The sequence below is a fragment of the Pipra filicauda genome, unplaced genomic scaffold (assembly GCF_003945595.2).
Source record: "Pipra filicauda isolate LSUMZ 115617 unplaced genomic scaffold, ASM394559v2 scaffold69_size3009148_pilon, whole genome shotgun sequence".
NCBI classification, from domain to species: Eukaryota; Metazoa; Chordata; class Aves; order Passeriformes; family Pipridae; genus Pipra; species Pipra filicauda.
In genome coordinates this window covers 2,620,387-2,632,313 of record NW_024104864.1, presented here as the reverse complement: position 1 = coordinate 2,632,313, position 11,927 = coordinate 2,620,387, and the positions used below count along the sequence as shown (strand labels likewise).

The 11,927-nt window shown below is 47.0% G+C and overlaps 2 long non-coding RNA genes across 2 annotated transcripts; both read left to right on the top strand.

The window, feature by feature from the left end:
- Positions 1-4,475: 4,475 nt before the first annotated feature.
- On the top strand, positions 4,476-6,322 carry LOC113992708. Its single transcript, XR_005566334.1, has 3 exons — positions 4,476-4,968; positions 5,415-5,766; positions 6,233-6,322. It is a non-coding gene; the product is annotated as an uncharacterized LOC113992708 (long non-coding RNA).
- A 1,697-nt stretch (positions 6,323-8,019) lies between these two features.
- Positions 8,020-10,039, top strand: LOC120324778. The gene is made up of 2 exons (XR_005566333.1): positions 8,020-8,439; positions 9,817-10,039. It is a non-coding gene; the product is annotated as an uncharacterized LOC120324778 (long non-coding RNA).
- The last annotated feature ends 1,888 nt before the right edge of the window (positions 10,040-11,927 follow it).

Genomic DNA, 11,927 nt, shown 5'->3' with positions numbered 1-11,927 from the left:
TTTGTTCCTTTGCTGTGTGTCATGCCTTGGGCCGCTGCCCGGCTAAAGCTCAAGTAGGCTCCAAAACACTGTTTCAAGCTCTTTCTGCCACCTGGGGTACTACAGCTGTAAGACAGGGCCCACCCACTTCAGCTCCTCTTTCCAAAACTCTCTTGGGTATCTTGGGCTTTTTGGGTTTGTTTCAGTGCATTAAATGCAAGCTATTGGCGACTTGTCAGAAAGAGTGTGAGATAGACAATTTCTGGCATGGGGGAACTGGGAACCCAAACTATCCTCCTTTAAGTGCACCATCACTCACAGGGAGGAGAAGGGTGGTGGGGCGGGGAGCGGGAATGTGTGCCTTGAAGGAATGGGAAGACAGTCTCCTTCCCCCGTTGGTCAACAGAACTTTAAATTTAACAGCAGCAGGTATTAGAAACTAAACAGAGCTTGTGGACTAACAGGGAGGACATGGTGAGAAGCTTGAACCAGACTGTGGAAGAAGGCATTGTTTCCCCTGCCATCACCTATAAATAAATGCTCTGCTGGGGCTTTGAGCAGGCCGAGCTCTGCCGAGTTTGTGAGGAGACTGGGGATGCAGGATCAAGCTCTTTGTTGAGATGGTTCCCAGTCATCAGCCAAGTTTGCTGATGGAAATCTGTCTCCAGAACTGATCTACTCTGTTGTTGCTTCACTAACGAATGGTTCAGGAAACACCACACTGGGGCATGCTTTCCAGTGGGATTTTGAGGCATGGTGGGTGGGATGGGGCAGCCATCCATGTCAGCATCTTCTGGAAGGACATGCCAATGGAGGTTCTCAGGCTCCAGCTTTCAACCAGAAGGATGTTCCTCAACTTGTCTTCATCAGTGTTGTGTCGTGTGACACACAACAGGCTTTTGGGCATCTGCCTGACCAGACCTCCTCTTCCCTTGGATGAGAATATATCCCGTTCTCTGTGCATGAGAAAGGGTTTGGTTGTAAATCACCTTCCCAAAGAGGGTCCTTGCTACTGAACTTCCCTTGTGCCCAGAGTGTGTGTCACTGCCATTGGCTGCAGGAGTGGCTCTCAGGCAGCCTGTGGAGCTGGAGGCCTACAGCTCCAGGTAAGAGTACAGTGAGGGGGGGGTGTGCCACGGTCCGAAAAAGGGGGGAGGACCGTGGCACTACACGAGTCCGGGACACGAGAGTGGGATGCAGGTAGAATGCTTTATTCCCGTGTGCACCCAGTCTTTCTCAGCTCGGGAGGGCAAAGGGCCAGAACACAGGGCGGAGCATGAGACAGACAAGCGGGGGGACAAACCAAGGTAGGGACACGGGCAAAAAGGGGAGGAGCGCAGGAGGAACCAGGGGAGGAAAGGGCGAACGGGGGCTGTCTCCTGTCTGCAGCTTTTCCAGCCAATCGGCAGAGAAACAGAGGAGCAGGGAGGCGAACAGGCCGGGATGTGCCCGAAAGGCACAGATTCGGGGGAACATACAATGCGTGTGTACATAATAACTATAAAGTCTGCATCGTAAAGTCCATTCAATCACTGTACATCCTTTTCCACTTCTGAGATTTTCCCCATTCTGATTCCTAGTCCTTCACAGGGAGGGGGGCTTTTCCAGCAAATATATCATGATTTTTCTGTTGCTATAAAATCATAGAATTATCGAATTATGAAGGTTGGAAGAATTTGGTCGTCATGAAGCAGACTGAGGGGAGGAGGCTCTTTACTGGTACCACAGGCTCAGCATAGGCTGGGATGAGATCTTTGTGCTGCTGAAAGCCAGGTTTCTACTGATCTTTCTTGATGTATGATGTCAGAAATCTTTTGAAATGAGGGTGAGGAGCAGAAGGGGAAACCTTTTTTTTCAGACCAGCGTGGTGAAAGTCAAGGCTGATGTTACTGTGATCATGAAAACAGATCTTCAACTGGTACATGGAGGGCTGCTTTCCTCTAGTTCTTGAAAACATTCAGACCATGTGTCATAGAATCCAGTCACAATGAGGTGTCTTTATGCTGTGAAACCAGAAGGCTGAACTGCTGACTCGGGCGTTCACAATTGTTCCTCCAGAGCTGCCTTTGTTTCTGGTTTAAAGATGACTTGTAAATACATAACTCTGGGGTTTGGATTTTGGTCAGGGTTTTTTTATATTTTTGTTTGCTTTGTTTTGTTACTGTACCAGTGTTTTTATTTACTGTAGCTTGTAGTTCTTAAACTTGCATATACAGGACCAGAGAGTAGTGGCCTGCAAGCTGTAAACTTTGTTTCTTCCTTATTGGGGTAGTACACGATGCAAGATGTTCCTCAGCTTCACGACTGTAAAGAATGCCAGAGATGTTCTGCCAGCAGAGACTCTCCAATATAACAGCAGTAAATTGAAGGGAAACTCTCATCTGTGCAAATGCAGAGTGCAGGCTGGAATGGTACGTAAGATCAGAGGTCACAAATCCTAAAAGAGGGGACAGGCGTTAGCTTGTCGATGTTGTGCAAGAGATGGAATGGGAGCCACCGTTCTTTTCATGCTTTTGTTCCAAATCCTGTTTTGTTACATCTGAAGCTGACTAGAGAGGGGTGTAGGCGAAGGTTGCCTAGGATGAGGTTAATCCATTGCCATTGATCATCTTTGATGACAGGTCTATGAAACATCAGCACTTCAAAGTGACTTCCTGAAGTATGTGTGCAGGATGAGTACTGCATCCCAGTCTTAAAACTATCACTGGATTTTGGGACAGCCATTAGCAGTTTTAGCAGCTCCCATTCCTTTTCTTCCTGAGACCTGGAAGCATTTTTCTCTTGGTTCAGGAAGATGTTGTCTCAAGGCAACTCTTTCTCCTCAAATGTTTTTCATGCCCTTCCATAGCACTGCTGCTCAAGTTTGGGAAATTCTGCAACACCTTTATCAGTAACAGCTCTCATGTATCATCATGGCTGGGCTTCGCGAACGAAGATTTGGGAAGGGCTCTACCCATGTTTGTTGTAAGTGTGTTGGTGGCTGAAAAGGCCAATACGAGACAGGCATGTCCAGTTGCAAAAGGCACAGCAGAAAGACTCCTTAGGTGGTATATTCTGCAGGACACGATTCTTTCTGCGTTGCCTTTTCTCCTCAAGGGTGATCCTGCGTGCTTTCTCAAAAGCATCAGCAGCGTTATAGATGGTGTGTCTCCAGGTGTCCCAATTGGAGGCCAGAGTAGACCAGTTTTGTTGATCAATATGGCCAAGGCTGAGATGTTGTTTCAGGGAGTCCTTGTATCTTTTCTTCGGGGCTCCTCTCGTGCGGCAGCCGGTGGCAAGTTCACCATAAAGCAAGATCTTAGGGAGGCGGTGGTCCTTCATCCTGGAGACGTGCCCTGCCCAGCACAGCTGTGTTCTCAGCAACATGGCCTCAATACTTGTGACTGCTGCTTGTTCAAGAACAGATGCATTGGTCACATAATCTGACCAGTGGATGTTTAGGACTGAACGGAGACAGCATTGATGGAAGTGTTCTAGGAGACGCAGGTGGTGGCGGTAACACTGATCTATATACTGTTGAGTTTAGGGCCCCTAGAGCCCCAGATTCCGAATCTCAGGTCCTTTGTACCAAGAACAGGCCTAGAAGTCAGGTGTGAAGTTTAGAGCCTGTTGCATCACTTGTCACCTGTGAGGAGGAGGGTCAGTAGCCTGGGTAGCACACTGGTAAGTCTGTGCTACACAGACCCCACTGTTGTGGCCATAAACACGCTTGTTTTGGGCAAACTGCCTTGTGCTGATTGCAGCAGAAGTGCCCTTTGCCTGTGTGCAGCCCGTAGTCTCATTTCACCTATTCCCATGTACCCACCCCTGGAGACTACAAATTGTCTGGTCTCTTGGTGCTTCTCTGGTCCTTGCTCTGGAACAATATTCCTCCTGTTTTCTGGAGAGAGGGAAAGAGGCAGGAATACCAAAGGGGAATAATTTTTTTTGAGGTCTGGAAGTGTTAGTCCTCCCTTACCTGGGAGGGCTGGTAACACTTCTTAGTTGTCCCTCAGTAGGTTTTGAGCTTTTTCCATTCATATATGGTCATGAATGTGACTGTGCCATGTGTCTGTAACTGGGAATTAATCCTTCTGACTATCTATTCTGCCTGTTGCTTGTTTCAGCAGTGTACCTTGGCATTAGGAGAGCAATTGTGCACACACTGCTCCTCTAGCAAGAGGGATCGTACTTTGTCTTCCCAGCAATTGGCACTCGGGTTTCAGTTGAAATGTAAATGTTACTGTATATTCAGTTGTTATTATGTATTGCCTGAATGCAGCTCTAGAGCCTCTGCTTCTGATGGGAAAGAAGCAGAAATACCATTCTTGCAGTACTTACCTGAAACTGGAATTTAATTTTTTCTATTTCTGGTGCTGGTGTTTACCTTGGCACCTTTCTGGTTAGGCAGAGGGAAGTCAAGTCACTGAAGACAAGATGCAATCTGCTCCTCTTTTGCATTGGGAAGGATACTGAGGTAATAAAATGCGAAGTTAAACAGGACCTACAGTAGGGAAACTACTGCATGCTTTCTTCTGATCTTGAAAGGTATTGGGACTTATGGGATGTGACTTTGATCCATTTCCTAAGTACACAGAGCAGTTATCTGCACATGGATGGAGAGGCAAGAGATTCCATTTGCAGCCCAAAACAATTGTCTTGAGATGTAGGTGGCTGGAGTCCAGTGTTTGCTTTTCTTATTAACCTGAAGACTGAACTCTCTTAAGAATCTTAAAGTGCTTTTTACATTTATTAGTAGTATTATCAGCATTTTACATTGCTTCCCCTCCCCCCATTTTCCCAGTTAGTTGGCTTCTCCAGTTCAGTAATGGTAGGCTCCATGTGTTGTAGGTCCCATGATTCCATGACAGTGTGGGATGATGACCCAGGAGCCAGGCAATGGTGAAGGCTGCCTATTTATGGCCTACAGTGGGTACCCTCTACGTTATCTTTGTGGATGGAGATGGGCATGGTTGACATCAAGAAAGGATGTGTTGGCCAAAGGAGGAGGTGCTGTGTGATTCAAAGAAACCTTTGAACAATCTGAAAAGCAATTTATTACGGCCGGGGAATGCGAAAGGGGCAGATGTTTTCCCCAGTGCACTCCACTGAGCAAAGGAATACCATAACTTTTTATACAGTTTGAAAGTAGCAAGTTTAAAATGATCTATACACACACTCTTCTTGCAGTCTGCCTTATCTAAATAGACACTTAGTTTTACCTCCTATTCTTACCATTATAGAGTAGTTACCTAAAGTTTTATCATTTCAAACCGTTTCAGGTTCCCCACCCCTCTCTACGTGCTAAAAAGCATTCCCTGATCCCTAAGCTGTTTTTATCTTAATTGCCCACAGTTTGGGCAGAAACTTTTAAGCAGTTTTACATTTTGCAAAGTCACACTTACATAGCTAAATTAACATAGCTAAATTTTATTTCACTTTCATTTCTATTTCAGTGGAGCCAGGATGATCATCTTTTGGCTCTGACAAACAGAACAGACCAGAACAAAATCGTAAGACTGGAACCTTGAAGCATACCAGGCCCAAAAATTAAGATTCATTGAACAGGAAACGCAACCCCCCTGCATATGTTAATAAGGTTAATGAAGTACTTGCTACCACACATGACTATGTTACTCAGCTCTCCACTTCTATCACGCCATACGTAACAGGAGGAGGAGGAGACAATTGGGCTGTATATAAGGAGGGTAGAAACTTCATCGAAGTACGGGGAAGACCCAAAAAGACCTCAGGGACAGTCAACGGACGACTCTCCTCTCTCTCATCCCAAGCAGGAACGTCTTTGTGGTAAGCCTTTGTGTCTGATTGTTACTATTCCTCGGGTTAGTAAAACATTATTATTGTTGTTAGAGCTTTGTTGCAGCAGGTGCATTTACCAATGGCAATTTCAAATCTGAATTTCTGTTGCTTCAATAAACCGAACTGTTTGTGAATCTGTGAGATTCACAGAAGTTCTCCTTGATTGCAATCAAAGTGTAAACCACACTATTTGTGAATCTGTGCTCGTGGAAGTTCCTATTGAACATGACTAGAGTTACAGTGATGACTTGCTTCTAATCCTAAATTAAGTGTAGCCATACCCAGCCCCTGTTGCCCCAAGGCCCAGCTGGAATGCAGGGGGGTTTATTTTCTGACAGATTTTTTACTCTAATTCAACACACTCGTGTCTCTGTGTATGTGTGTGTGTGTGTGTGTGTATATCTGCAAGATACCTGGTGACTCTGCTCAGACTGTGCTAAACTTCCCTCTTCAGAACCACCTGTCATGTCAGAGAAGTTACATGTCCTTGGGGGCTTCTCTCCCCCCGAACCTGCTACTGAAAGAATCCAGGATATCACCAACGCGGTGAGTTGTGCCTAGTCTATAGATGAAGTCTGTGTGTGCAAAGAGCTGAGTGCTGAAGGTTGTGTAAAGGCTGAGAGACCAGATGCTGATACTGAAGCAGGGTTTAAACTGGCTACCTTCAGTGAATGTTCACATATTGTTCAAAGCCCAGCTCTGCTATGCCAGCACTGAAATGGCTTGTTTGAAATGAGAGGAGGCGTATTTGAAGGGAGAAGCTTGTATGTGGTAGAAGTAATTCCTCCCTGAAGGCCATGGATGGGACCAACTACATGCCAGTCTGCCCTAAAAAATGATTTAAACAGGACAAGGCAACGGATAAATGGTATGTTCTCTGCTGGCATTGTTTTCTGGAGTCACAACTATGATGCAAGGGCAAATAGTGAGCCCGTGGGGCAAGGTGAGCTTGGCACAAGGCAGGCAGGTGGTTGGTCACAGGCAGTGGTCCTGTCCTGGAAGCAGCTGTGATAGGAGCAGCCCTGTAGTACAGCAGCTCTTTTTCAAATCAGTATAAATTGCATCCTTAGGAGCTGGAGGGGAGCAACGTGGCACGGGAAGACTCCGTCTGTGTGTCCCGTCTTGTCTTCCCACTCACCTGAACCCCTTCATCCTCTGTCTTCAAGATGAGTTCTTCCCTCTTGAGCCATTGCATGAAGTGTAACTTATGCCATCCTTGAGGAAAGACCCCCAGGAAAGGGTGGGGCTGAAACCATCAGCCAACACTGCTGCACACTCCCTGTGTAGGGCTCCCAGCAGGATTGATTTAGGCAGTGCACAGGTGGAGGGGATATCGTTTAAAACCCGCTTTGCTTACTTGAAGGTATTTAATGTCACACAAGGCTTGTGATTTAGCAGAGGGATACAAATATTCTGCTAACTCCATGTAGATCTAATTACTCTCCGGAAAATGTAGCAATTGCAATACACAGTTCAGTGATGACACTGGTGTGGTCTCTGTCCCTGGTCTGTATAACACGCTCCCTGTCACGGCACTAAGCTCCTCAGTCCCCAGGAAGGGGTCGGTGGCTTGAAATTTGTCTAATGAGTCTTGTGAAATGCCTCAAGGGCTTCCTTTGAACATGGCTGGGCCAGTGCAGCGTCCCAGATACTGAGCTACATTTTCAGTGCTGGGTTGTGTCATTCCTGGGTGATCCAAAGTATTTCAGCACTAGGCTGTCAGTGAGCAAACAGGCTCAAATTCCAAATATGAATGCTGGTTTCAGGCTGTGCTAATGCTCCCAAAGTACAGGGCAAATATGGCATTTGAAATGTGGATGTAGAGATTTTCTGTTTGATTCCAGAAGAGGAATGATCTTAATTTTGGTGTTCTTTCATTCTCAGTAACTTCAGGAGAATGAAAACAGATGATTCTTTGCTCCTTATTTTCTGCCTTGTACTGAGAGCAGGAGAGAGAACTCTTCCTGGTCCCTCCCCATCACAGAGGCTTGGGTATAGTTCTCTAAGGAAAATACCCTTATGCTGGGGCAGTCCTTCTGTGCTTCCAGACTGTGCATATTTTAGAAGAAAAGCATCAGAGGACCTGAGTGCAGCTCTGAGGTTGTGAAACAGAGCAGGGATTTTCAGCCTCCCAGGCTGACTGGCGTGGGCACTGGTGTTCCAGGTGAGGGGAGGTGGCTTGCACTTCTGTGTAACAGTGTGGTTGACACAGGGTGTACCCCGATAGGGGGCATGGCTTGGTGCCTCCATCCTTTGATCCAGAATCAAAAGGGCAGCAAGTAGCAGTTTGCTGTCTGTAGTGAGCAGGAGGCTGTTCAGCTGGACAGCTTTGGAGCAGGGGAAATCAATTAGGAAATCTCCTTCTCACTGGATTTTAAATAGTGCTGGAGGCAGTGCTAGGAAGGAGGGCTGGAGGTCCTGGTGTAAATTGATTTAGAGTGGGGGTTCTGGATTTATTTTATCAAGGATGTATGTTTGAAAGGATGGGATTTGAAGTGGTAGATGTGAGAGAAAAGCCTGAGTATGAACGTGCCAACCATTTTTCCTTTTCTTTTACAGGTGAAACTACAGCTTGAACTCAGGGTACAAAGGAGATATGACATCTTTAGAGCCATACTCTACAGGACTCAAGTAGTTGCTGGGATGATGTACTTGATTAAGGTTTGTATATGATATAGGAGGGAGTGCTTTGCAGTTCAACAATATAGGTGACGTGCAGAGTAGCTTAGAGCTGGAAAGAGAAGCAGATGTGGTAGAAAAGCATCTGATGTGAGTAATAGAGTTGAGGAGTATCTCAGGATGTTTATAAAATTCCTCTCTTCGACACTACTGTAGAAGAGGAATAGTTCTTTCTGTATTTTCCAAACCCTCTCTCTGCTGTGGAGGAAAACCGGTCCTGCTTAGTTTAGATCCCTCTGAGAGCACCATTCATCCTCTACTAGAAAACCTTGCGCACGTCTGTGAGCAGCTTTCTGTGAAGTAGCACGGAAGAACTTGCTGGGTGTGGTTTGCATCTGAAGGCCAGCAGGCACTGCTGAGCAGCAGGCTGGCCTTCTGGAGCAGAGCACACATGGCATGGGACTGCTGTCTCTCAAACCCCACGTGTGTGGGGACATGTGCCTGGTGGGACAGGCTCCCCTGACAAGGGTTGGAATCGTTTTAGGAAAGAAATTGTCTGGTAGCATTTGGGGGAGAGTAATTCTGCAGAGAGATGTGGTGAGCATTTGCTCCACGCTTCTCATATTTAGTTCATGGCAGGAAGGACAGACAGTGCCAAACGTCTTTCCCAGGTGCTTCTTTAAAGTAACACCAGTTGTTTGTGCTCTGTGGGCACCAGGGGACTGTACTGACCGACTACCTCTTCTGTGGCTAGTCAGAGTCTTAGCTACATGATTGATATTTATCCTTTCCTTGCTCCTGTGAGATGGGCTTTCACGTTGTGGACAAAGCACTGAGTAATGAAGAGTAACAATTTACTAGAGGGCTGAAGTACAGCCAGAAGTCATGCCCAGTTGCATCCCAGATTTGTCTCTTCTTTGCCAATCTGCAGACAAGGCTTTCAGGTTGTCATTGCTTCTCAGGACCACATGCTGGTTTGGGATGGATCTTTCTGTACTTTCTGAGAGCAGATGTTGTCTCTGCATCTTGTCGCAGCCCTGAGTCATTAAGACTCACTGGGTCTTGTCTTCCACCCTGAGTGTGCCAAGAGGCTGAGAGGTGATGTGCTGACATCTTGGTGACCAAAACAGGACACCATCAAAACCTTTCTCCTGTTCCCCCTTCTGTTGCTTTCACCCTCAAGCAGTCCTGCTCATTTTCCCTTCATCTGAGATGGAAGGTTTTTAATAGAGTTTTCTCCAGGTGTAGACAGCAAGTACTACCCAGATTGGGTGAAGAGCTGTGGAAGTAAAAAGTGGAGATAGAACCTCAAATTAAGCTCCACGGCAAAGACAGTCTTTCAAGTATGTAAAGAGCATCCTTTTGTTTGAACCTGCTTCAAATGCATGCTTCTCACTTTCCCCCTGTTTTGTTTTCTAGGTCCAAGTTGCTGATACTGAATATGTCCACTTAAAGGTAATTTCGGGCCTTCCTCCGGAGAAGTTATTTCCTGACCTTGACAGTTTTCAGACTGGCAAGACCGGAGATGATCCTCTGGACTTCTTCTGAGACACGATGAGGGCAGTGCCTCACTTCTACAAGTCACGTGGGGGTTCTGACCATGACAGTAAATGCATGAAAATAAAATAAGGCTTGAAAGCTATTTGTTCCTTTGCTGTGTGTCATGCCTTGGGCCGCTGCCCGGCTAAAGCTCAAGTAGTCTCCAAAATACTGTTTCAAGCTGTTTCTGCCACCTGGGGTACTACAGCTGTAAGACAGGGCCCCCCCACTTCAGCTCCTCTTTCCAAAACTCTCTTGGGTATCTTGGGCTTTTTGGGTTTGTTTCAGTGCATTAAATGCAAGCTATTGGTGACTTGTCAGAAAGAGTGTGAGATAGACCATTTCTGGCACGGGGGAACTGGGAACCCAAACTATCCTCCTTTAAGTGCAGCTTCACTCACAGGGAGGAGAAGGGTGGTGGGGCGGGGAGCGGGAATGTGTGCCTTGAAGGAATGGGAAGACAGTCTCCTTCCACCGTTGGTCAACAGAACCCTACATTTAACAGCAGCAGGTATTAGAAACTAAACAGAGCTTGTGGACTAACAGGGAGGACATGGTGAGAAGCTTGAACTAGACTGGGGAGGAAGGCATTGTTTCCCCTGCCATCACCTATAAATAAATGCTCTGCTGGGGCTTTGAGCAGGCCGAGCTCTGCCGAGTTTGTGAGGAGACTGGGGATGCAGGATCAAGCTCTTTGTTGAGATGGTTCCCAGTCATCAGCCAAGTTTGCTGATGGAAATCTCCCTCCAGAACTGATCTACTCTGTTGTTGCTTCACTAACGAATGGTTCAGGAAACATCACACTGGGGCATGCTTTCCAGTGGGATTTTGAGGCATGGTGGGTGGGATGGGGCAGCCATCCATGTCAACATCTTCTGGAAGGACATGCCAATGGAGGTTCTCAGGCTCCAGCTTTCAACCAGAAGGATGTTCCTCAACTTGTCTTCATCAGTGTTGTATTGTGTCGTGTGACACACAACAGGCTTTTGGGCATCTGCCTGACCAGACCTCCTCTTCCCTTGGATGAGAATATATCCCGTTCTCTGTGCACGGGAAAAGGGTTTGGTTGTAAATCACCTTCCCAAAGAGGGTCCTTGCTACTGAACTTCCCTTGTGCCCAGAGTGTGTGTCACTGCCATTGGCTGCAGGAGTGGCTCTCAGGCAGCCTGTGGAGCTGGAGGCCTACAGCTCCAGGTAAGAGTACAGTGAGGGGGGGGGTGTGCCACGGCCCGAAAAAGGGGGGAGGACCGTGGCACTACACGAGTCCGGGACACGAGAGTGGGATGCAGGTAGAATGCTTTATTCCCGTGTGCACCCAGTCTTTCTCAGCTCGGGAGGGCAAAGGGCCAGAACACAGGGCGGAGCATGAGACAGACAAGCGGGGGGACAAACCAAGGTAGGGATACGGGCAAAAAGGGGAGGAGCGCAGGAGAAACCAGGGGAGGAAAGGGCGAACGGGGGCTGTCTCCTGTCTGCAGCTTTTCCAGCCAATCGGCAGAGAAAGAGGAGGAGGGAGGCGAACAGGCCGGGATGTGCCCGAAAGGCACAGATTCGGGGGAACATACAATGCGTGTGTACATAATAACTATAAAGTCTGCATCGTAAAGTCCATTCAATCACTGTACATCCTTTTCCACTTCTGAGATTTTCCCCATTCTGATTCCTAGTCCTTCACAGGGAGGGGGGCTTTTCCAGCAAATATATCATGATTTTTCTGTTGCTATAAAATCATAGAATTATCGAATTATGAAGGTTGGAAGAATTTGGTCGTCATGAAGCAGACTGAGGGGAGGAGGCTCTTTACTGGTACCACAGGCTCAGCATAGGCTGGGATGAGATCTTTGTGCTGCTGAAAGCCAGGTTTCTACTGATCTTTCTTGATGTATGATGTCAGAAATCTTTTGAAATGAGGGTGAGGAGCAGAAGGGGAAACCTTTTTTTTCAGACCAGCGTGGTGAAAGTCAAGGCTGATGTTACTGTGATCATGAAAA